General features: G+C 40.6%; 1 protein-coding gene across 1 annotated transcript in view; it reads left to right on the top strand.

The window, feature by feature from the left end:
• The first annotated feature begins 789 nt into the window (after positions 1-789).
• The window catches only part of LOC138315183 (toll-like receptor 3), a 32,967-nt gene continuing 9,800 nt past the window's right edge, over positions 790-23,956 (top strand). The window contains exon 1 of the mRNA XM_069255994.1: positions 790-962. The gene's annotated coding sequence lies outside the window, so the exon portion shown is untranslated. The remainder of the gene's footprint in view (positions 963-23,956) is intronic.

Below are 23,956 nucleotides of genomic sequence, written 5' to 3'. Positions count from 1 at the left end.
CGAATTCAAAGAGAAATTGTTAATATTATGAATCGAAATTTGTTTCATCCGCTCTCAAACATGTCTCTTCATTATATCTATTTTTTAAATCGGGTTGTCCAAAGCGATATACACCAAAAGATATCTAAATTCGTATATCATGTGACCGAAGTTTAAAGATTCTTCTATCCAATCCTTCAGGGTTGCTTATGTATATGTATATGTATACTATTGTTTCTGTAGTGGTGGAATGGTGTAAAAAGATGATATTCCGCGCTAACGTCATCTCAGCGGGAAAATTGCAAAATAGTTACATTCCATCACCACTGGAGATACTAGTAACGCACAAACGCTATTTGGTATCGCGTGGAACGTGAATTAGCTCCATTGTAGTAACAATGGTGAGATGTGATAAATCTGTATTCAATATGATACTCGTCTTGTGTCGGGAGAATATCGCACCAAATACGCTTGGTTAGCGAAGGTAGATGAAGATTTTTCATATAACTGGTCCTAAACAAAATAAAAAACAAAAACAATTTTTTAAGGACACAGGGAAATGACTTGATTTAAAAGATAAAGAATAATTTTGCTCACACGGGATAAATATAATCGCAATTATTTTACTCGTGATGTGTTACTCGCAATTATCGAAAGAACATTTGGGTATTCAAAATAGTGATGGCGGAAGTATTTTCTTTGTCTATATGTCATTTAAGGTTATACCAGTTTTGTGTAAATCCTCATGAATATAAAGTAGAAGGAAGTTTTAAGTAACGAACAAGCTATATTTCCCAGTATTTGATTATGATACATCACAGCAGTGTGACAAATGCCGTTATCACTGAGTTACAACATCATCGCCTCTACATAAAACACAGACCTGCTTGAGAGTAGGTGCAGTTCTCCTAAATATCGACAGAAATAGACAGAAAGGTTCCTCTTAGGTGGTGCAAAGAACTGTAATTACGTTAAACGTATAGGTACGTATTTTTTTGCTGGAAAAAACTTGACTTCAGAATAAATGTGCATGTAAGTATTATTGTGGGAGTATCACAACAAATAAAAACGTGACACAAAGCATGACTCTGAGTGGTGAGATAAGTGTCCTTGCGGATTCATTCCAATGATCTGGGAGGCATCAAAGCTGGTTATTAAAACAACTCAATGTCCTAACATAGACCAGCGGATATATGTAAGTGTCATTGCATGGTTATTACAGCCACTAAATGTCATGGTTTCAAACTGAGTGGATAGGCAAGTCTTTTTACTTTTACATGGTGTCGTGTATTTGCGTATTTTCATGTTTTTGTATTTTACAAGTCAGTGTAAACGAACATATTCTATAGATAATCATAATTGTGCTTTGAGCGCCAAAAATGCTTCGTTAAAATGTAAATTGCGCTAAATATATTTCAAATCATTTTTAGCTAATCGAGTCGTAAATATAAATGTTACATTTTAAGTCAAAAAGTAAAACCTGAAAACTTGGATGTACTTGATAGAAAAGGAAAAATAAAATAACGGAGAACGGAATTAAAGCGCGAATTCGCGGGAAAAAAGAAGTTAGAAATAAACAAAGCAAACACTCAGATAGAGAAGTCTCATGGTGTCTTGTTTCGGCAGCATAAAAATTTGGTGTCAATTTGGTAGAATATGATCGGTTATTATTATCATTTGCATGAAATACATTTTATTCATGATTTGCATGCACATTGACATGCCCTCACACAACATAGCGAGATACAACTAGTATATAGCTAACATAAAGCATTTTTCGATATAAGAAGTATTTTTACATCTTATACTTTAGATAGAACATATATTTTACCAACGATATAATCGAAGTATATATGGATATATGGTTGTAAAGATATTATGGACATGTCGTATATGAAACTTTGTTTTAACAACAAAAACAACAACAACAACAAATAAATGAATAATAATTACATTATTGTATTATACCGAAAATCCGCGATTCGTAGTAAATATTGCTTAATGTCCGTGTTACATTTACAGTGAATACGCTTCGTCCGTCATTGTTATACGATCGAAAAGGGAGATGACACGTACGTCTGTGTGTGTCTACTTTAGTAGACATGTACTTTTTTAACAGTCATAGAGAACATGACATATTATATAGAGAGAATAATAGTATATATTTTTTTCTAGATGTGTAACAGGGAAATGTTTTTATTTCATTTACCTAATAAGCGTTATCTATACGATATCAAAGGAAGTGTTATTCTTTTCACAGTAGGATAGTAGCGTTCATATCAAATAAAGGAAATAAATAAGGTAGTTTATGTATCATATGAAGAAATAGACTTAATAATGATCAAAAGTCACGCGAAACCTCAAACTTCTTAGACAGGCAAGTATCTTTCGGAATGGTTACTGCAGAGTTTGGCGCTCTAATCTTAGGGTAAGTAAAAATTCCTCATTTATAAAATAGTGAACTAACAACCTTATTTGCCTCATACCGGACGGATAGATAAGCTGATTGTGGATTATTGAACAACGAAAATCATTCGAAGTTCATTCGTTTGTTATCACTGCAACACAAAGCTTCGTCTTTAGACTGAGCTTTTTAGTAAGTCCCATAACGGTTTATTAAAGCAACGCAGAACTACGGACCTAGACATCATCGGTATACCAGGGGTTACTATCACTGTCGTAATATCCATACCTTGAATATGTCGTAGCAAAACAGTGGACCGACGCTGGAAATCACGACAGTGATAATAACCCCTAGAATATCGCAGATCGAGTCTAGGCTCAGTAGTTAGGTCTGATTTAAGTTCAAGCGGAAAGGTAAGTTTCAGAGTCTCAGCTCGGCGAAAATATCGTGTGTAACAAAACTAGGATATCATCAAGAAAAAAATGCCTAGTGAATATGTTATGTAATTAAACGACTGATACTATTCGCTATAGTCATTTTACGTGATAATATCTATGCAAGAATCATGCAAAATGGTTAATATTCATATGTCAATGGAATAAAAGTTTCTATACTTTCTAGCTAAAAATGCTTTGTGTCAACCAATTATGTCTCAACCAATGTCGGTGTGTGTTTTTTGGAACCTAATTAATCTAAATGTTCCACTTTGAGTGTAGTTAAAATAGACATAACTTGTTATGTAACTATCATGGAATATATATCAATGTAATAGCTAGATAACATTTAATTTCAGAAGTCATCGTTTATTCAAATATATTGTAAGATTACAGAAGTCAGGGGATGCTGTATATGCATGAAGGTCGATGGTTTTTGAAACAGAGATTTGTTCACGAATTGTTTTAACCAACTCAACGGTCTATAAATATGTGATTGTGTGTTAGTAGTATCAATAATATGTCCTTTGTACGGTGGCTGATTTGTGCCATTTCGTCTTTTCGTCTTTTCGCCCCGAAAAGACGAAATTTAACAACTTTAAATTTCGTTTTTTCGCCGCGAAAAGACGAAAAGACGAAAAGTCAAACACGAAAAGACGAAAGTGAAGTCGTCTTTTCGTCTTTTCGTCTTTTCGCCCCGAAAAGACGAAATTTAACAAACCTTAATTTTCGTCTTTTCGTCTTTTCGCCCCGAAAAGACGAAAATTAACAAACCTTAAATTTCGTCTTTTCGTCTTTTCGCCCCGAAAAGACGAAATTTAACAAACCTTAATTTTCGTCTTTTCGTCTTTATAATAATTTTAAATAATTAGCCACACTATGGTATTTTAGTTAGAAATCTTCATTTTATATTACTTCAAGTTACTGTGTCAATAAACAACGGTTTTAGTATACTTTAATGCGGCTCGAGCGAATGATATAATACAAAGGTACGGTGGCTGATTTATGCCATTTCGTCTTTTCGTCTTTTCGCCCCGAAAAGACGAAAATTAAATATCTTAATTCTCGTCTTTTCGTCTTTTCGCCCCGAAAAGACGAAAATTAACAAATTTAAATTTCGTGTTTTCGCGACGAAAAGACGAAAAGACGAAAAGTCAAACACGAAAAGACGAAAGTGAAGCACGCTAATAAGCGACTTTGATTCTCGTCTTTTCGCCTTCAAAATTCTCGTCTTTTCGTCTTTTCGTCTTTTCGCCCCGAAAAGACGAAAATTAACAAACCTTAATTTTCGTCTTTTCGTCTTTTCGCCCCGAAAGACGAAAATTAACAAACCTTAAATTTCGTCTTTTCGTCTTTTCGCCCCGAAAAGACGAAAATTAACAAACCTTAATTTTCGTCTTTTCGTCTTTTCGCCTTCCGGTCTGGTGTGGAAGTCATTTTGAAATCTTTTATCTTAATATTGACTTAATTGTTCAATATGGAAGCATCAAAGTAGTTTATGATAACAATCGATTTATTAAATTGATAGTATTACAAGTATCTCCATCAATAACTAAGATTAGAAGTTTTAAAACAGAAGTCAACATGTTTGTTTACAGCAGTTACGTAGATTTCTCACACGTGGCATATGCCACGTGCCACTAACAGATTCATCATTCCGCAAATCCTTTAGCGTGATTGATACATTTTTTTAAAGTTCATTAATATCTTATTTTTTGTGTTCTTATCGCCCTCTTTAGCAATTACGCTTATCAAAACATTGCCGTGTATATGTAAGGACCATAATGAACTTAAGATGCTAAACATAGCACTTACAGGAGTTGCCTCCCCTACACAACTTGAAAAAAAAAGTTGTCGGCGGGTATTATTTGAAAGCGTTTGAACCACGGATAAACTTGTTAACAAAATAATTTATGAAAGATAACTCGTGAAGACTTTGAGTTTAAAGGAAGGACTTGTACCAAGAAATTGCTCAAATACAGTTAATTATAACAGTCAATCAGTAGGTAAAATGTACTGTGTATTATTTGAAAAGACATTTTGACTACATACATGACATGGTCTTCATCATAATTGTACATTAGAAATTACATTATAATCTCCGTCGTATACGATAGATGACAAAGTATATCTGTAATTGGTATTTTTTCGGGGCGAAAAGACGAAAAGACGAAATTTAAGGTTTGTTAATTTTCGTCTTTTCGGGGCGAAAAGACGAAAAGACGAAATTTAAGGTTTGTTAATTTTCGTCTTTTCGGGGCGAAAGGACGAAAAGACGAAATTTAAGGTTTGTTAATTTTCGTCTTTTCGGGGCGAAAAGACGAAAAGACGAAAAGACGAAATTCAAGGTTTGTAATTTTCGTCTTTTCGGGGCGAAAAGACGAAAAGACGAAAAGACGAGATTTTTGAAGGCGAAAAGACGAAAATTAAAGGCGCTAATTAGCGTGCTTCACTTTCGTCTTTTCGTGTTTGACTTTTCGTCTTTTCGTCTTTTCGTCGCGAAAACACGAAATTTAAATTTGTTAATTTTCGTCTTTTCGGGGCGAAAAGACGAAAAGACGAGAATTAAGATATTTAATTTTCGTCTTTTCGGGGCGAAAAGACGAAAAGACGAAAGGTAAGTTAAAATAAAAACATAGACTTAGGTAAGTTTATGTTGGCTAAAGAATTTTCAATTAAAGCTATTCTATGTACAGACATTAAATAGTTTAACATCAGATAGAAACCATATGTCAGGACTAAGATTTATATCTTTGCTAAATAAAATGTAATCGAAGTTTACCAGTGATGTACTAGGAAGTGTACAATTCGTAGTAGATAAGAACTAAGAATGTCTAGGTAGGTAAGGTGTATAGCAGGATGTCTAGGTAAATAAGGTGTACAGGATGTCTAGGTAAAGGTCTAGGTACAAATAGGTTCAAGGTGTGTACAGTTTCATGTCTAGGTAGGTAAGGTGTACAAATGTCTAGGTGTCAAGGAAGGTAAGGTGGTTTCAGTGTAAGAATGTCTAGGTAAAGGTGTACATAGTAGGTAAGGTGTACAGGAATAGGTAGGTAAGGTGTACAGAATGTCTAGGTAGGTAAGGTGTAAAGGATGTCTAGGTAGGGTACAGGTCTAGTATTATAAGGTGTACAGGATGTCTAGGGTAAGGTGTACAATGTCTATGGTAGGTAAGGTGTACAGGATTCAAATGTTAACGCATTCTAGGTAGGTAAGGTTTAAGGATGTCTAGGTAAAAAGGTGTACAGAATGTCTAGGTAGGTAAGGTTACAGGATGTCTAGGTAGGTAACTTTCTTTCGGTGTACAGAATGTCTAGGTATTTAGCTGATAGTAAGGTAAGGTTTAGGTAAGGTGTAAGGTGTACAGAATGTTAGGTAGGTAAGTGTACAGGATGTTTAGGTAGTAGGTATAGGTAGGTCTGTCTAGGTAAGGTGTAATACAGATGTCTAGGTAGGAAGGTTTATAGGAATGTTAGGTAGTGTTAAGGTGTACAGGATGTTTAGGCAGGGTAAGGAGTACATAATGTCTTAGGCAGGTAAGGTGTTCAGGATTGTCCTAGGTAGGTTATGGTGTTTGTACTGGATATCTAGGTAGGTTAGGTGTTACAGAATGTTCAGGTAGGGTAAGGTGTAAAGGATTTATTGATAGGGTAAGGTGTTCAGATGTCTTAGTAGGTAAGGTGTACGTAGGTCTTAGTAAGGTGTACAGGAATGTGTTGTTAGGTAAGATGTAAAGGATGTCTTGATACGGTATGGTGTACAGGTATTGTCTAGGGTAGGTTAGGTGTACAGGAGGTCTGGGTTTAGGTTTATGGTGTACAGAATGTATAGGTAGGTAAGGTGTACAGAATGTCTAGGTAGGTAAGGTGTACCAGGATGTCGTAGGTACAGGATATCTTAAGGTGTACAGAATGTCTTAGGTAGGTAAGGTGTACAGGTTATGTCTAGGTAGGTTAAGGTGTACAGAATGTCTTAGTAGGTAAGGTGTAGGAATGTCTAAGCGTAGGTAGGTTACAGGATGTCTAGGATAGGTAAGGTGTACAGGATGTCTAGGTAGGTGTAAGGTGTACAGGAATGTCTAGGTAGGTAAGGTGTAACAGGATGTCTAGGTAGGTAAGGTGTACAGGAATGTCTAGGTAGAGGTAAGGTGTACAGGATGTCTAGATAGGTAAGCGTGTAAAGGTTGTCTTTAGTAGGTAAGGTGTACAGGATGTATAGGTAGGTAAGGTGTACAGGATGTCTAGGTAGGTAAGGTGTACAGAATGTCTTAGATAGGTTAAGGATGTACAGGATGTCTTTTTTTTTGTAAGGTAAGGTGTACAGGATGTCTAGGGTAGGGTAAGGTGTACAGAGTATGTCTAGGGTAGTTAAGGTGTACAGAATGTCTAGATAGTTAAGGGTACAGGATGTCTTGGTAGGTAAGGTGTACAGATGTCTAGGTAGTAAGGTTGTACAGGATGTCTAGATAGGTAAGTAAGTTGGTGTACCAGGATGTCTAGGTAGGTAAGGTGTACTGGATGTCTAGGTAGGTAAGAGTGTACCAGGATGTTACCTTAGTACGGAGTAAAAGGTGTTGTAGTAGGTAAAGGTGTACAGGATGTCTAGATAGGTAAGGTGTACAGGATGTCTAGGTAGGTAAGGTGTACAGGATGTCTAGGTAGGTAAGGTGTAGCAGGATGTCTAGGTAGGTAAGGTGTACAGATGTCTAGAGTAGGTAAGAAGTGTAACATAATAGTCTAGGTAGGTAAGGTTTACAGGATGTCTAGGTAGGTAAGGTGTAACAGCAATGTCTAGGTAGGTAAGGTGTACAGGATGTCTCAGTTAGGGAAGGTGTACAGAAATGTCTAGGTAGGTAAGGTGTACAGGATGTCTAGGTAGGTAAGGTGTACAGGATGTCTAGTAGGTAAGGTGTACAGAATGTCTAGGTAGGTAAGGTGTACAGGATGTCTAGGATAGGTAAGGTTTTGTACAGGATGTCTAGGTAGGTAAAAGTGTACATGATTGTCTAGGTAGGTTAGGTTTACAGGATGTCAAGTATAGGTAAGGTGTACAGAATGTCTAGGTAGGTAAGGTGTACAGGATGTGCAAGTAGGTAGGTAAGTGTACAGGATGTCTAGGTAGGGTAAGGATTTACAGGGATGTCTAGGTAGGTAAGGTGTTACAGGATGTCTAGGTAGGTAAGGTGTACAGGATGTCTAGGTAGGTAAGGTGTACAGAATGTCTAGGTAGGTAAGGTGTACAGGATGTCTAGGTAGGTAAGGTGTTACAGAATGTCTAGGTAGGTAAGGGAGTACAGGGATGTCTAGGTAGGTAGAGGTGTTATAGAATGTCTAAGGTAGGTAAGGTACAGGATGTCTAGGTAGTAAAGGTGCATAATGTCTTAGGTAGGTAAGGATGTACAGGAATGTCTAGGTAGGTAAGGTGAACAAAGATGTCTAGGTAGTAAGGTGTACATGATGTCTAGGTTAGGTAAGTGTGTATAGGATGTCTAGGTAGGTAAGGTGTATACAGGATGTAGGTAGGTAGGTAAGGTAAAGGATGTCACTAGGTTGGTAAGGTGTAACAGAAGATTCTAAGGTAGGTAAGTTTGTACTAGGTAATGTCTAGGTAGGTAAGGTGTAACAGGATGTCTAGGTAGGTAAGGTGTACAGGATGTCTAGGTAGGTAAGGTTGTACAGGTGTCCTAAGGTAGGTAAGATGGATCTAGGTAAGGTAAGGTGTACAGATGTCTAGGTAGGTAAGGTGTACATTGATGTCTAGGTAGGTAAAGGTGTACAGGAGTGTCTAGGTAGGTTATGGTGTACAGGATGTCTAGGTAGGTAAGGTGTACAGGATGTCTAGGTAGGTAAGGTGTACAGGATGTCTAGGTAGGTAAGGTGTAACAGGATGGTCTAGGTAGGTAAGGTGTTATAGGATGTCTAGGTAGGTATGGTGTACAGGATGTTCTAGGTAGGTAAGGTTGTACAGAATGTCTAGGTAGGTAAGGTGTACAGGAATGTCTAGGTAGGTAAGGTGTACAGGATGTCCTAGGTAGGTAAGGTGTACAGGATGTCTAGGTAGGTAAGTTTGTACAGGATGTCTAGGTAGAGTAAGGTGTACAGAATGTCTAGGTATTGTAAGGAGTACATGATGTCTAGGTAGGTATTAGGTGTAACAGGTTAGTGTCGACAGAATGTCTAGGTAGTTAAGGTGTATCAGAATGTCTAGGTAGGTAAGGTGTACAGGAATGTCTAGGTAGGTAAGAGTTGTACAGGATGTCTAGGTAGGGTAAGGTCGTACAGGATGTCTAGGTAGGTAAGGTGTACTGGATGTCTAGGTAGGTAAGGTGTACAGGATGTCTAGGTAGGTAAGGTGTACATGATGTATAGGTAGGTAAGGTGTACAGGCGATGTCTAGGGTAGGTAAGGTGTAACAGAATGTCTAGGTAGGTAAGGTGTACAGGATGTCTAGGTAGGTAAGGTAAGTACAGGATTTGTCTAGGTAGGTAAGGTTGTACAGGATGTCTAGGTAGTTAAGGTGTACAGGATGTCTAGGTAAGGTAAGGTGTACAGAATGTCTATAGTAGGTAAGGTTGTACAGGATGTCTAGGTAGGTAAGGTGTACAGGATGTCTAGGTAGGTAAGGTGAACAGAATGTCTAGGTAGGTTAGGTTGTAAAGGATGTCTAGGTAGGTAATGTTGTACTGAATGTCTAGGTAGGTAAGGGTGTACAGAATGTCTAGGTAGGTAAGGTTGTACAGGATGTCTAGGTAGGGTAAGTGTGTACAGAATGTCTAGGTAGGTAAGGTGTACAGGATGTCTAGGTAGGTAAGGTGTACAGGTATGTCTAGTAGAATAAGGTGTACATGAGATGTCTAGGTAGGTAAGGTGTACAGGATGTCTAGGTAGATACGGATGTACATGATGTCTAGGTAGGTAAGGTGTACAGAATGTCTAGGTAGGTAAGGTTGTACATAATTCTAGGTAGGTATGTAAGTGTACAGAATGTCTAGGGTAGTTAAGGTGTACAAGATGTCATAGTAGGTAAGGTGTACAGGATGTCTAGGTAGGTAAGGTGTAAAGAATGTCTAGGTAGGTAAGGTGTACAGGATGTCTAGGTAGGTAAGGTTTACAGAATGTCTAGGTAGGTAAGGTGTACAGAATGTCTAGGTAGGTAAGTTGTACAGAATGTCTAGGTAGGTAAGGTGTACAGAATGTCTAGGTAGGTAAGGATTGTACAGGATGTCTAGGTAGGTAAGATGTACAGAATGTCTAGGTAGGTAAGGAGTAATGGATGTCTAGGTAGGTAAGGTGTACAGAGATGTCTAGGTAGGGTAAAGGTTTTACAAGAATGTCTAGGTAGGTAAGGTGTACAGAATTGTCTAGGTAGGTAAGGGTGTACAGAATGTCTAGGTAGGTAAGGTGTACAGGATGTCTAGGTAGGTAAGGTGTACAGGATGTCTAGGTAGTTAAGGTGTACAGAATGTCTAGGTAGGTAAGGTGTACAGGATGTCTAGATAGGTAAGGTGTAAAGGATGTCTAGGTAGGTAAGGGTTGTACAGAATGTCTAGGTAGGTAAGGTGTACAGGATGTCTAGGGTAGGTAAGGTTGTACAGCATGTCTAGGTAGGTTAAGGTGTACAGGATGTCTAGGTAGGTAAGGGTGTACAGGATGTCTAGGTAGGTAAGGTCGTACAGGTAATGTGTAATGTTTAGGTAGGTAAGGTGTACAGAATGTCTAGATAGGTAAGTTGTTACAGGAATGTCTAGGTAGGTAAGGTGTACAGGATGTCTAGGGTAGGTAAAGTGTACAAATGTTCTAGGTAGGTAAGGTGTACAGAATGTTCTAGGTAGGTAAGGTGTACAGAATGCTTATAGGTAGGTAAAGTGGTGTTACAGAATGTCTAGGTAGGTAAGGTGTACAGAATGTCTAAGTAGAATAAGGTAAAATACAGAATGTCTAGGTAGGTTAGGTGTACAGAATGTCTAGGTAGGTAAGGTGTACAATGATGTCTAGGTAGGTAAGGTGTACACAATATCTAGGTAGGTAAGATAAGGATGTTTAGGTAGGTAAGGTGTGGTTACAGAATGTCTAGGTAGGTAAGGTGTACAGGTATGTCTAGGTAGGTTAAGGTGTACAGAATTGTCTAAGGTAGATAAGGTGTACAGGATGTCAAGGTAGGTAAGGTGTACAGAATGTCTAGGTAGGTAAGGTGTACAGGATGTCTAGGTAGGTAAGGTGTACAGGATGTCTAGGTAGGTAAGGTGTACAGAATGTCTAGGTAGGTAAGGTGGTACAGGATGTCCTAGGTGTCAGGGTAAGGTGTACAGGAAGTCTAGGTAGGTAAGATGTACAGGATGTCTAGGTAGGTAAGGTGTACAGAATGTCTAGGTAGGTAAGGTGTATAGGATGTCTAGGTAGGTAAGGTGTACAGGATGTCTAGGTAGGTAAAGGTGTACAGGATGTCTAGGTAGGTAAGGTGTACAGGGAAGTCAGGTAGTCTAGGTGTACAGGATGTCTTGGGTAGGTAAGGTGTACAGGATGTCTAGGTAGGTAAGGTGTACAGGATGTCTAGGTAGTTAAGTGTACAGGATGTCTAGGTAGGTAAGGTGTACAGCATGTCTAGGTAGTTTATGTGTAAAGGATGTTTAGGTAGTCATAGTGTATAGGCTCTAGTAGTAAGGTGTAAGGATGTCTAGGTAGGTAATCTTACAGGTTAGGTAGGTACTAGGATGTCTAGGTAGGTTAGGTGTACAGGGATGTCTAGGTAGGTTAAGTGTGTAAGGTATGTCTAGGTAAGTAAGGTGTACAGGAATGTCTAGGTAGGTAAGGTGTACAGGATTGTCTAGGTAGGTAAGGTGTACAGGATGTCTAGGTAGGTAAGGTGTACAGGATGTCATAGGTAGGTAAGGTGTACAGGAATGTCTAGGTAGGTAAGAGTTTTCAGAGGATGTCTAGGAGTAGGTAAGGTGTACAGGATGTCTAGGTAGGTAAGGTGTACATAAATGTCTAGGTAGTATAAAGTGTACAGAATGTCTAGGTAGGTAAGGTGTATAGGAATGTCTAGGTAGGTTAAGGTGTACAGGATGTCACTAGGTAGGTAAGGTGTACAGATGGTCTAGGTAGGTAAGGTGTACAGAATGTTAGGTAGGTAAGGTGTACAGAATAGGTTCTTAGGATAGGTAAGGTGTACAGAATGTTTAGGTAGGTAAGGTGTACAGGATGTCTAGTAGGTAAGGTGTACAGGATGTCTAGATAGGTAATGTGTGTACAGGGATGTCTAGGTAGGTAAGGTGTACAGGAATTTCTAGGTAGTTAGGTAGGTACAGCATGTCTAAGGTGTCTAGGGTAGGAAGGTGTACAGGGATGTCTAGGTAGTTAAGGTGTACAGGATGTCTGAGGTAGGTAAGGTAGTACAGAATGTCTAGGTAGGTAAGGATGTATAGGATGTCTAGGTAGTTAAGGTGTACAGGATGCCTAGGTAGGTAAGGTGTACAGAATGTGTAGGTAAGTAAGGTGTACAGGATGTCTAGGTAGGTAAGGTTACAGGAGATGTCTAGGTAGGTAAGGTGTACAGGATGTCTAGGTAGTAAGGTGTACAATGTTTTAGGTAGGTAAGGTTGTACAGTGATGTCTAGGTAGGTAAGGTGTACAGAATGTCTAGGTAGGTAAGGTGTACAGGAATGTCTAGTAGGTAAGGTGTACAGGATGTCTAGGTAGGTAAGGTGTACAGGATGTCTAGGTAGGTTAAGGTGTACAGGATAGGTATTAAGTAAGGTGTACAGGATTGTCTAGGTAGGTAAGGATTGTCTAGGTAGGTAAGGTGTACAGGATGTCTAGGTAGGTAGGTGTAAGGTGTACAGGATGTACAGAAATGGTCTAGGTAGGTAAGGTGTACACAGAATGTCTAGGTAGGTAAGGTGTACAGGATGTCTAGGTAGGTAAAGGTGTACAGAATGTCTAGGTAGGTAAGGTGTACAGGGATGTCTAGGTAGGTAAGGTGTACAGGATGTCTAGGTAGGTAAGGTGTACAGATGTCTAGGTAAGGTAAGGTTACAGGATGTCTAGGTAGGTAAGGTACAGAATGTCTAGGTTAGATAAGGTGGTAAAGGATGTCTAGGTAGGTAAGGTGTACAGAATGTCTAGGTAGGTTAGGTGTACAGGATGTCTAGGTAGGTAAGGTGGTACAGAATGTGTAGGTAGGTTAGGTGTACAGGATGTCTAGGTAGTTAAGGTGTACAGGATGTCTAGGTAGGTAAGGTGTACAGAATGTCTAGGTAGGTAAGGTTGTACAGGATGTCTAGGTAGGTAAGGTGTACAGATATGTCTAGGTAGGTAAGGTGTGAACAGAATGTCTAGGTAGGTAAGGTGTACAGGATGTCTAGTAGGTAAGTAAGGTGTACAGAATGTCTAGGTAGGTAAGGTGTACAGAATGTCTAGGTAGGTAAGGTGTACATGATGTGCTAGGTAGGTAAGGTGTACAGGATGTCTAGGTAGGTAAGGTGTAATGAGGATGTCTAGGTAGGTAAGGTGTACAGGATGTATAGGTAGGTTGTAAAGTGTATACAGGAGATGTCTAGGTAGGTAAGGTGTACAGGATGTCGTGGTTGGTGTAGGTGTCTAGGTGTTAAGGTTGTACAGGATGTCCTAGGTAGGTAAGGTGTACAGGAATGTCTAGGTAGGTAAGGTGTACAGAGATGTCTAGGTAGTTAAGGTGTTACAGGATGTCTAGGTAGGTAAGGTGTACAGGATGTCTAGGTAGGTAAGGTGTATAGGATGTCTAGGTAGTTAAGGTGTACAGGATGCCTAGGTAGGTAAGGTGTACAGAATGTCTAGGTAGGTAATGGTACAGGATGTCTAGGTAGGTAAGATGTACAGGATGTCTTGGTAGGTAAGGTGTACAGGATGTCTAGGTAGGTAAGGTGTACAGAATGTCTAGGTAGGTAAGGTGTACAGAATGTCTAGGTTATGTAAAGGTGTACAGGATGTCTAGGTAGGTAAGGTGTACAGGATGTACAGGTATGTAAAGGTGCTACAGAATGTCTAGGTAGTTAATGTACAGGATGTCTAGGTAGGTAAGGTGTACAGGTCATGTCTAGGTAGGTAAGGTGTAACAGGATATTCTAGGTAGGTAAGGTGTACAGAATGTCTAGGTAGGTAAGGTGTACAGGATGTCTAGGTAGGTAAGATGTACAGGATGTCTAGGTAGGTAAGGTGTACAGGATGTCTAGGTAGGTAAGGTGTACAGGATGTCTAGGTAGGTAAGGTGTACAGGATGTCTAGTGGTAAGGTGTAAGGAATGTCTAAGGTGTAATAGAATAGGTAAGGTGTACAGGATGTCTAGGTAGGTAAGGTGTGTAGGATGTCTAGGTTAGGATGTTAAGGTGTACAGGATGTCTAGGTAGTAAGGTGTTTACAGGATGTCTAGGTAGGTAAGGTGTACAGGATGTCTAGGTAGGTAAGGTGTACAGGATGTCTAGGTAGGTAAGGTGTACAGGATGTCTAGGTAGGTAAGGTGTACAGGATGTCTAGGTAGGTAAGGTGTACAGGATGTCTAGGTAGGTAAGGTGTACAGGATGTCTAGGTAGTAAGGTGTACAGGATGTCTAGGTAGGTAGGTGTACAGGATGTAAGTTGTACAGGTGTACAGGATAAGGATGTAGGTAAGGTAAGGTGTACAGGATGTCTAGGTAGGTAAGGTGTACAGAATGTCTAGGTAGGTAAGGTGTACAGAATGTCTAGGTAGCGTAAAAGTTTTACAAGAATGTACTAGGTAGGTATGGTGTACAGAATGTCTAGGTAGGTAAGGTGTACAGGATGTCTAGGTAGTAAAGGTAAGGTGTACAGAATGTCTAGGTAGGTAAGGTTACAGGATGTCTAGGTAGGTCTAGGTACAGGATGTCTAGGTAGGTAAAGGAAGGTACAGGATGTCTAGGTAGGTTAAGGTGTACAGGATGTCTAGGTAGGTAAGGTGTACAGGGATGTCTAGGTAGGTAAGGTGTACAGGATGTCTAGGTAGGTAAGGTGTACAGGATGTCTTTAGGTATGGTAAGGTTGTACATGATCGTCTAGTATAGTTAAGGTGTAACAGGATGTCTAGGTAGGTAAGGTGTACAGGAATGTCTTAGGTAGGTAAGGTGTACAGGATTGTCTAGGTAGGTAAGGTGTACAGGATGTCTAGGTGGTAAGGTGTACACAGGATGTCTAGGAAGTAAGGTGTACAGGATGTCTAGTAGTATAAGGTGTACAGGATGTCGATGTAGATAAGGATTAAGGTGTACAGGAATGTCTAGGTAGTAGGTAAGGTGTACAGATAGATTTAGGTAGTTAAGGTGTACATGATGTCTAGGTAGGTAAGGTGTAACATATTTGTCTAGGAAGTAAGGTGTACAGGTATGTGTTTTAGGATAGTTAAAGTGTACAGAATGTCTAGGTAGGTAAGGTTAACAGAATGTCTAGGTAGGTTAAGGTGTACAGGATGTCTAGGTAGGTTAAGGTGTACAGGAGATGTTAGGTATGGTAAGGTGTACAGGATGTCATATGATGGTAGTTAAGGTGTACAGAATGTCTAGGTAGGTAAGGGTGTGTTGTACAGAATGTCTAGGTAGGTAAGGTATAAGGATGTACGGGTTTGGTACAGTGTACAGAAGGTAGGTAAGGATGTACAGAATGTCTAGGTATTGGTAAGGTACGGTCACTTACAGGTACGGTTACAGGATCTAGGTAGGTAAGGTGTATAGGATGTCTAGGTAGGAGACTAAGGAGTGTAACAGAGCTAATGTCTAGGTAGGTAAGGTGTACAGGATGTATAGGTAGGTAAGGTGGCTGTACATGAAGTCCTAGGAGAGTTAAGGTGGTACAGAATGTCTAGGTAGGTAAGGTGTACAGAATGTCTAGGTAGTAGAAGGTTACAGGAATGTCCTAGGTAGGTATAATGTACATAGTCTGTAGTTAAGGTGTACAGGATGTCTAGGTAGGTAAGGTTGTGACAGGATGTCTAGGTTGGTAAGGTGTACAGATAATGTCTAGGTAGGTAAGGTGTATACAGAATGTCTAGGTAGGGAGTAAGGATGTCTAGATAGGTCTTGGTGTACAGGGATGTCTAGGTAGGTAAGGTGGTACAGAATGAGTCTAGGCTAGGTAAGGTGTTACAGGATGTCTATAGGTAGGTAAGGTGTGTACAGAATGTCTAGGTATTGGTAAGGTGTACAGGATGTCTAGGTAGGTAAAGGTAAGGTAAACAGGGATGTCACTAGGTAGGTAAGGGTGTACAGGATGTCTAGGGTAGGTAACGAGGTGTATAGGATGTCTAGGTAGGTAAGGTGTACAGGATGTCTAGGTAGGTAAGGTGTACAGAATGTCTAGGTAGGTAAGGGCGTAGTAGGTCTTAGTTATGTCTAGGATAGTGTAGGTAGGTAAGATGTGTACAGGTTGTCTAGGTAGATACGGTTGTACAGAATGTCTAGGTAGGTTAAGGTGTACAGGATCGTCTAGGTAGGTAAGGTGTACAGGATGTCTAGGTAGTGTAGTTGTAACAGGTGTACAGGATATCTAGGTAGGTAATTGGTCTAAGGTAGGTAAGATGTCCAGGATGTCTAAATAGGTAAGGTGTACAGGATGTATAGGTAGGTTAAGGTGTATACAGGCTGTCTAGGTTGTTACAAGGTAGGTATAGAAGGTGCAACTAAAATGTGTAGGTAGGTGATCCAGAATGTTTAGATATGTGCTGTACAGGATGTCTAGGGTAGGTAAGTTTATGTACATGGTTTGTCTTGGTAGGTAAGGTGTACCAGGGATGTCTAGGTAGATTAAGGTGTACAGGATGTTTTAGGTAGGTAAGGTGTACAGGATGTACTAGAAAGTTAGTTAAGGGTGTGAAGGTGTGTCCTAGTAGATTAATCTGTTACAGGATGTCGTAGGTTAGGTAAGGGTAGTATTGGATATGTCTAGGTAGGTCAGGTGATCAAGGATGTCTAGGTAGGTGGTAAGGTGTAGACAGTGAATGTCTAGGTAAGTATGATGTACAGAGATGTCTAGTAGGTAGGTAAGATGGTACAGGATGTCTAGGTATAGGTAAGGTGTTTACAATGTATAGGTAGTTAAGGTGTATAGGATGTACTTGGTAGGTAAAGGTGAATACAGAAGTTTAGGTAGGTAAGGTGTATAGGGATGTCTAGGTGTTAAGGTAGTGTGTACAGATAATGTCTAGTGTAGAGTAAGCTGTTACAGGATGTCTCATGGTAGTTAAGGTGTAACAGAATGTCTAGATAGGTAAGGTGTTATAGGAATCTCTAGGTAGTTAAGGTGTGTAGTCATGTCTAGGTAGTTAAAGTGTACAGGATGTCTTAGTAGGTAAGGTAAGGTTATAGGATGATCTAGGTAGTTAAGGTGTTACAGGATGTCATAGGTAGGTAAGGTTGTACAGGATGTATTAGGTAGGTTAAGGTGTACAGGATGTTCTAGGTAGGTATAGGATAGCGTACAGGAATAATAGGTAGGCAAGGGTGTACACAATTTATGTGGTAGGTAAGGTGTTACGAGGTGTATACAGGAATGTTCTATGGTAGGTAAGGTTGTACAGGATGTCTAGGTAGGTAAGGTGTACAGAATGTCTAGGTAGGTAAGGGTGTACAGGGGCTATGCTAGGTAGTTTAAGGATGTACAGAATATGTCTAGGTAGGTAAGGAGTAAAGGATGTCTAGGTAGGGTAAGTTAATTTACCAGAGATTTGTCTAGTGTAGTAAGGTGTACAGAATGTGCTAGGTAGGTAAAGGTGTACAGTGATGTCTAGGTAGGTAACGTTTGTACAGGATGTCTAGTTAGTAGGTGTTTAGAATGTCATAGGTAATTACGGTGTAGGAATGTCTTGGTGTTATGTAAGGTGTCCAAGGTTAGGTAGGTAAGGTGTACAGGATGTCTAGGGTAGGTAAGGTAAGGTGACAGAATGTCTAGGTGAGGTGTAGGCGTAAAGGATATCTAGGTAGGTAAGGTTTATAGGCATGTCTAGGTAGGGTAGGTGAACAGGATGTCTAGGTAGGTTGTAAGGTGTACCACGATGTGATGTCTAGGTAAGTAAGGTTGTACAGGATGTCTTGTAGAGTAGTGTAAGGTGTACAGGATGTCCCTAGGTAGTTAAGGTGTAGACAGAATGTCTAGGTAGGTAAAGGTGTTACAGGATGTCTAAGGTAGGTAAGGTGGGGTACAGGATGTCTAGGTAGTTAAGGTGTACAGGATTTGTCTAGGTAGGTAAGGTGCTACAGACATGTCCTAGGTAGGTAACGTTGTACAGAATGTCTTAGGTAGGTAAGGTGCTACAGGAATCATGTGTTAGGCTAAGGTTAACTAAATGTCTAGGTAGGTAAGGTGTAAAGGATGTCTAGAATGTAAGGTAGAGTTAAGGTGAACAGAATGTTGTAGGTAGTAGCTAAGGTGTACTGGATGTCTAGGTAGAATAAGGTGTACAGTGATGTCAAGGTAGTAATGATGTAGGTAGGTTAGGTGTTACAGGATGTCTAGGCTATAAAGTGTACAGTAAGGATGTCTAGGTAGGTAGGTGGAACAGGATGTCTAGGTTGGTAAGATGTACAGGATGTCTAGGTAGGTGAAAGTTGTACAGGATGTCTAGGTAGGAGTAAGGTGTATAGGATTGTCTAGGTAGGTATCGGTGTACAGAATGTCTAAATAGTTAAGGTGTACAGCATGTATATTAGATAGGTAAGGTTGTACCAGGAATGTTTAGGTAGGTAAGGTGTACAGGAAATCTAGGTTAGGCTAAGGTGTACAGGATGTCTAGATAGGTAAACGTGTATAGGATGTTTAGGTAGTTAAGGTGTACAGAATGTCTAGAATAGGTAAGGTGTACAGTGATGTCTAGGTAAGTTAAGGTGTACAGGATGTCTAGGATAGGTAAGGTGTTAAGGTGAATAGAATCTGTAGGTAGACGTTAAGGTGGTACAGGATGTCTAGGGTAGTTAAAGGTTTGACAGGATCTCTAGCGTAGTTAAAGGTGTATAAGGATGTCTAGGTAGTTAAGGGTGTACAGGATGCCTAGGTAGGTGTAAGTGTACATTAAGGATGTCTAGGTGAGTTAAGGTGCTACATGATGTCTAGGTAGGTAAGGTTGTATGGAGGAATGTCTAGGTAAGGTTTGTAAGGATGTACAGGAGGTGTACAGAATGTCTAGGTAGGTACGGTGTACAGAATGTCTAGGTCTAGGTAAGGTTGTACAGGATGTTAGATAGGTAAGGTGTACAGTAAGAGTAGCTAATTTGTTGGATAGGTTCTTGTACTAGAATGTAAGGTAGGTAAGGTGTATAGGATTGTCTAGGTAGGTAATTAAGGTGTACAGGATGTCTAGGCTAGGTAAAGGTGTAAGGATGTTAGGTAGGTAAGGTGTACAGAATGTCTAGGTAGTGTAAGGGTGTACAGGATGTCTAGGGTAGGTAAGGTGTACAGGATGTCTAGGTTAGTAGGTAAGGTGTACAGGGATGTCTAGGTAGGTAGGTGTACAGAATGTCTAGGTAGGTAAGGTGTACAGAATTGTCTAGGTATGGTAAGGTGTACAGAGTGTCTAGGCTAGGGGTAAGGTTGTAACAGGATGTCTAGGATAGGTAAGGTGTACAGAGATGTCTAGGTAGGTAAAGGCTGTACAGGATGTCTAGGTAGGTAAGGTGTACAGGATGTCTAGGTAGGTTAAGTGTACAGATGTTCTAGGTATAGGTAAGGTGTACAGGTACATGATGTCTAGGTAGGTAAGGTGTACAGGATGTCTAGGTAGGGTAAGGTGTACAGAATGTCTAGGTAGGTTAAGGTGTACAGGATGTCTAGGGTAGGTAAGGTGTACAGGATGTCTAGGTAGTTAAGGTGTACAGAATGTCTAGGTAGGTAAGGTGTAAGGATTCGTCTAGGTATGTAGGTAGTACTGAAGGTCTTTGTAGCTAAGGTGTACTAGGTATGTCTAGGTAGGTAAGGTGTACAGGATGTCTAGGTAGTCTAGTAGGTAAGGTGTACAGGATGTCTAGGTAGGTAAGGTGTACAGAATGTCTAGGTAGGTAAGGTGTACAGGATGTCTAGGTAGGTAAGGTGTACAGGATGTCTAGGTAGGTAAGGTTTACATGATGTCTAGGTAGGTAAAGGTGTACAGGATGTCTAGGTAGGTAAGGTGTTACAGGATGTCTAGGTAGGTTAAGGTGTACAGTATGTTCTAGGTAGGTAAAGGTGTACAGAATGTCTAGGTAGGTAAGGTGTAAAGGATGTCTAGGTAGGTAAGGTGTACAGAATGTCTAGGTAGGTAAGTGTACAGGATGTCTAGGTAGGTAAGGGGTGTACAGGATGTCTAGGTAGGTAAGGTGTACAGGATGTCTAGGTAGGTAAGGTGTACAGAATGTCTAGGTAGGTAAGGTGTACAGGATGTCTAGGTAGGTAAGGTGTACAGGATGTCTAGGTAGGTAAGGTGTACAGGATGTCTAGGTAGGTAAGGTGTACAGGATGTCTAGGTAGGTAAGGTGTACAGGATGTCTAGGTAGGTATAGTGTACAGGATGTCTAGGTAGGTAAGGTGTACAGGATGTCTAGGTAGGTAAGGTGTACAGGATGTCTAGGTAGGTAAGGTGTACAGGATGTCTAGGTAGGTAAGGTGTACAGGATGTCTAGGTAGGTAAGGTGTACAGGATGTCTAGGTAGGTAAGGTGTACAGGATGTTAGGTAGGTAAGGTGTACAGGATGTCTAGGTAGGTAAGGTGTACAGGATGTCTAGGTAGGTAAGGTGTACAGAATGTCTAGGTAGGTAAGGTGTACAGGATGTCTAGGTAGGTAAGGTGTACAGGATGTCTAGGTAGGTAAGGTGTACAGAATGTCTAGGTAGGTAAGGTGTACAGGAATGTCTAGGTAGGTAAGGTGTACAGGATGTCTAGGTAGGTAAGGTAAGGTGTACAGGATGTCTAGGTAGGTAAGGTGTACAGGATGTCTAGGTAGGTAAGGGTGTACAGGATGTCTAGGTAGGTAAGGTGTACAGAATGTCTAGGTAGGTAAGGTGTACAGGATGTCTAGGTAGGTAAGGTGTATACAGGATGTCTAGGAGGTAAGGTGTACAGGAGTCAGAGGTATGATGTCTAGGTAGGTAAGGTGTACAGGATGTCTAGGTAGGTAAGGTGTACAGGAATGTCTAGGTAGGTAAGGTGTACAGGATGTCTAGGTAGGTAAGGTGTACAGATGTCTAGGTAGGTAAGGTGTATAAGGATGTCTAGGTAGGTAAGGTGTACAGGATGTCTAGGTAGGTAAGGTGTACAGGATGTCTAGGTAGGTAAGGTGTACAGAATGTCTAGGTAGGTAAGTGTACAGATGTCTAGGTAGGTAAGGTGTACAGGATGTCTAGGTAGGTAAGGTGTACAGAATGTCTAGGTAGGTAAGGTGTACAGGATGTCTAGATAGGTAGGTAAGGTGTACAGGATGTCTAGGTAGGTAAGGTGTACAGAATGTCTAGGTAGGTAAGGTGTACAGAATGTCTAGGTAGGTAAGGTGTACAGGATGTCTAGGTAGGTAAGGTGTACAGGATGTCTAGGTAGGTAAGGTGTACATGATGTCTAGGTAGGTAAGGTGTACAGAATGTCTAGGTAGGTAAGGTGTACAGGATGTCTAGGTAGGTAAGGTGTACAGGATGTCTAGGTAGGTAAGGTGTACAGGATGTCTAGGTAGGTAAGGTGTACAGGATGTCTAGGTAGGTAAGGTGTACAGGATGTCTAGGTAGGTAAGGTGTACAGGATGTCTAGGTAGGTAAGGTGTACAGGATGTCTAGGTAGGTAAGGTGTACAGAATGTCTAGGTAGGTAAGGTGTACAGAATGTCTAGGTAGGTAAGGTGTACAGAATGTCTAGGTAGGTAAGGTGTACAGGATGTCTAGGTAGGTAAGGTGTACAGGATGTCTAGGTAGGTAAGGTGTACAGGATGTCTAGGTAGGTAAGGTGTACAGAATGTCTAGGTAGGTAAGGTGTACAGGATGTCTAGGTAGGTAAGGTGTACAGGATGTCTAGGTAGGTAAGGTATACAGAATTTATAGGTAGGTAAGGCAGGTAAGGTGTATAGGATATCTAGGTAGGTAAGGTGTACAGGATGTCTTGGTAGGTAATGGTACAGGATGTCTAGGTAGGTAAGATGTACAGGATGTCTTGGTAGGTAAGGTGTACAGGATGTCTAGGTAGGTAAGGTGTACAGGATGTCTAGGTAGGTAAGGTGTACAGAATGTCTAGGTAGGTAAGGTTGTACAGGATGTCTAGGTAGGTAAGGTGTACAGAATGTCTAGGTAGGTAAGGTGTACAGGATGTCTAGGTAGGTAAGGTGTACAGGATGTCTAGGTAGGTAAGGTGTACAGAATGTCTAGGTAGATAAGGATGTCTAGGTAGGTAAGGTGTACAGGATGTCTAGGTAGGTAAGGTGTACAGGATGTCTAGGTAGGTAAGGTGTACAGGATGTCTAGGTAGGTAAGGTGTACAGGATGTCTAGGTAGGTAAGGTGTACAGGATGTCTAGGTAGGTAAGGTGTACAGGATGTCTAGGTAGGTAAGGTGTACAGGATGTCTAGGTAGTTAAGGTGTACAGAATGTCTAGGTAGGTAAGGTGTACAGAATGTCTAGGTAGATAAGGATGTCTAGGTAGGTAAGGTGTACAGGATGTCTAGGTAGGTAAGGTGTACAGGATGTCTAGGTAGGTAAGGTGTACAAGATGTCTAGGTAGGTAAGGTGTACAGGATGTCTAGGTAGATAAGGTGTACAGGATGTCTAGGTAGTAAGGTGTACAGAATGTCTAGGTAGGTAAGGTGTACAGGATGTCTAGGTAGGAAGGTGTACAGATGTCTAGGTAGGTAAGGTGTACAGGATGTCTAGGTAGGTAAGGTGTACAGGATGTCTAGGTAGGTAAGGTGTACAGATGTCTAGGTAGGTAAGGTGTACAGGATGTCTAGGTAGGTAAGGTGTACAGAATGTCTAGGTAGGTAAGGTGTACAGAATGTCTAGGTAGGTAAGGTGTACAGAATGTCTAGGTAGGTAAGGTGTACAGAATGTCTAGGTAGGTAAGGTGTGTACAGGATGTCTAGGTAGGTAAGGTGTACAGAATGTCTAGGTAGGTAAGGTGTACAGAATGTCTAGGTAGGTAAGGTGTACAGGATGTCTAGGTAGGTAAGGTGTACAGGATGTCTAGGTAGGTAAGGTGTACAGAATGTCTAGGTAGGTAAGGTGTACAGGATGTCTAGGTAGGTAAGGTGTACAGAATGTCTAGGTAGGTAAGGTGTACAGGATGTCTAGGTAGGTAAGGTGTACATGAATGTCTAGGTAGTAAGGTGTACAGGATGTCTAGGTAGGTAAGGTGTACAGGATGTCTAGGTAGGTAAGGTGTACAGAATGTCTAGGTAGGTAAGGTGTACAGAATGTCTAGGTAGGTAAGGTGTACAGAATGTCTAGGTAGGTAAGGTGTACAGAATGTCTAGGTAGGTAAGGTGTACAGATGTCTAGGTAGGTAAGGTGTACAGAATGTCTAGGTAGGTAAGGTGTACAGGATGTCTAGGTAGGTAAGGTGTACAGGATGTCTAGGTAGGTAAGGTGTACAGGATGTCTAGGTAGGTAAGGTGTACAGGATGTCTAGGTAGGTAAGGTGTACAGAATGTCTAGGTAGGTAAGGTGTACAGAATGTCTAGGTAGGTAAGGTGTACAGGATGTCTAGGTAGGTAAGGTGTACAGAATGTCTAGGTAGGTAAGGTGTACAGGATGTCTAGGTAGGTAAGGTGTACAGAATGTCTAGGTAGGTAAGGTGTACAGGATGTCTAGGTAGGTAAGGTGTACAGAATGTCTAGGTAGGTAAGGTGTACAGGATGTCTAGGTAGGTAAGGTGTACAGAATGTCTAGGTAGGTAAGGTGTACAGGATGTCTAGGTAGGTAAGGTGTACAGGATGTCTAGGTAGGTAAGGTGTACAGGATGTCTAGGTAGGTAAGGTGTACAGAATGTCTAGGTAGGTAAGGTGTACAGGATGTCTAGGTAGGTAAGGTGTACAGAATGTCTAGGTAGGTAAGGTTGTACAGGATGTCTCTAGGTAGGTAAGGTGTACAGGATGTCTAGGTAGGTAAGGTGTACAGGATGTCTAGGTAGGTAAGGTGTACAGAATGTCTAGGTAGGTAAGGT

This window comes from Argopecten irradians, chromosome 2 (assembly GCF_041381155.1).
Source record: "Argopecten irradians isolate NY chromosome 2, Ai_NY, whole genome shotgun sequence".
NCBI classification, from domain to species: Eukaryota; Metazoa; Mollusca; class Bivalvia; order Pectinida; family Pectinidae; genus Argopecten; species Argopecten irradians.
The sequence above is the reverse complement of the archived record's forward strand: the minus strand, read 5'-3'. Positions and strand labels throughout refer to the sequence as shown.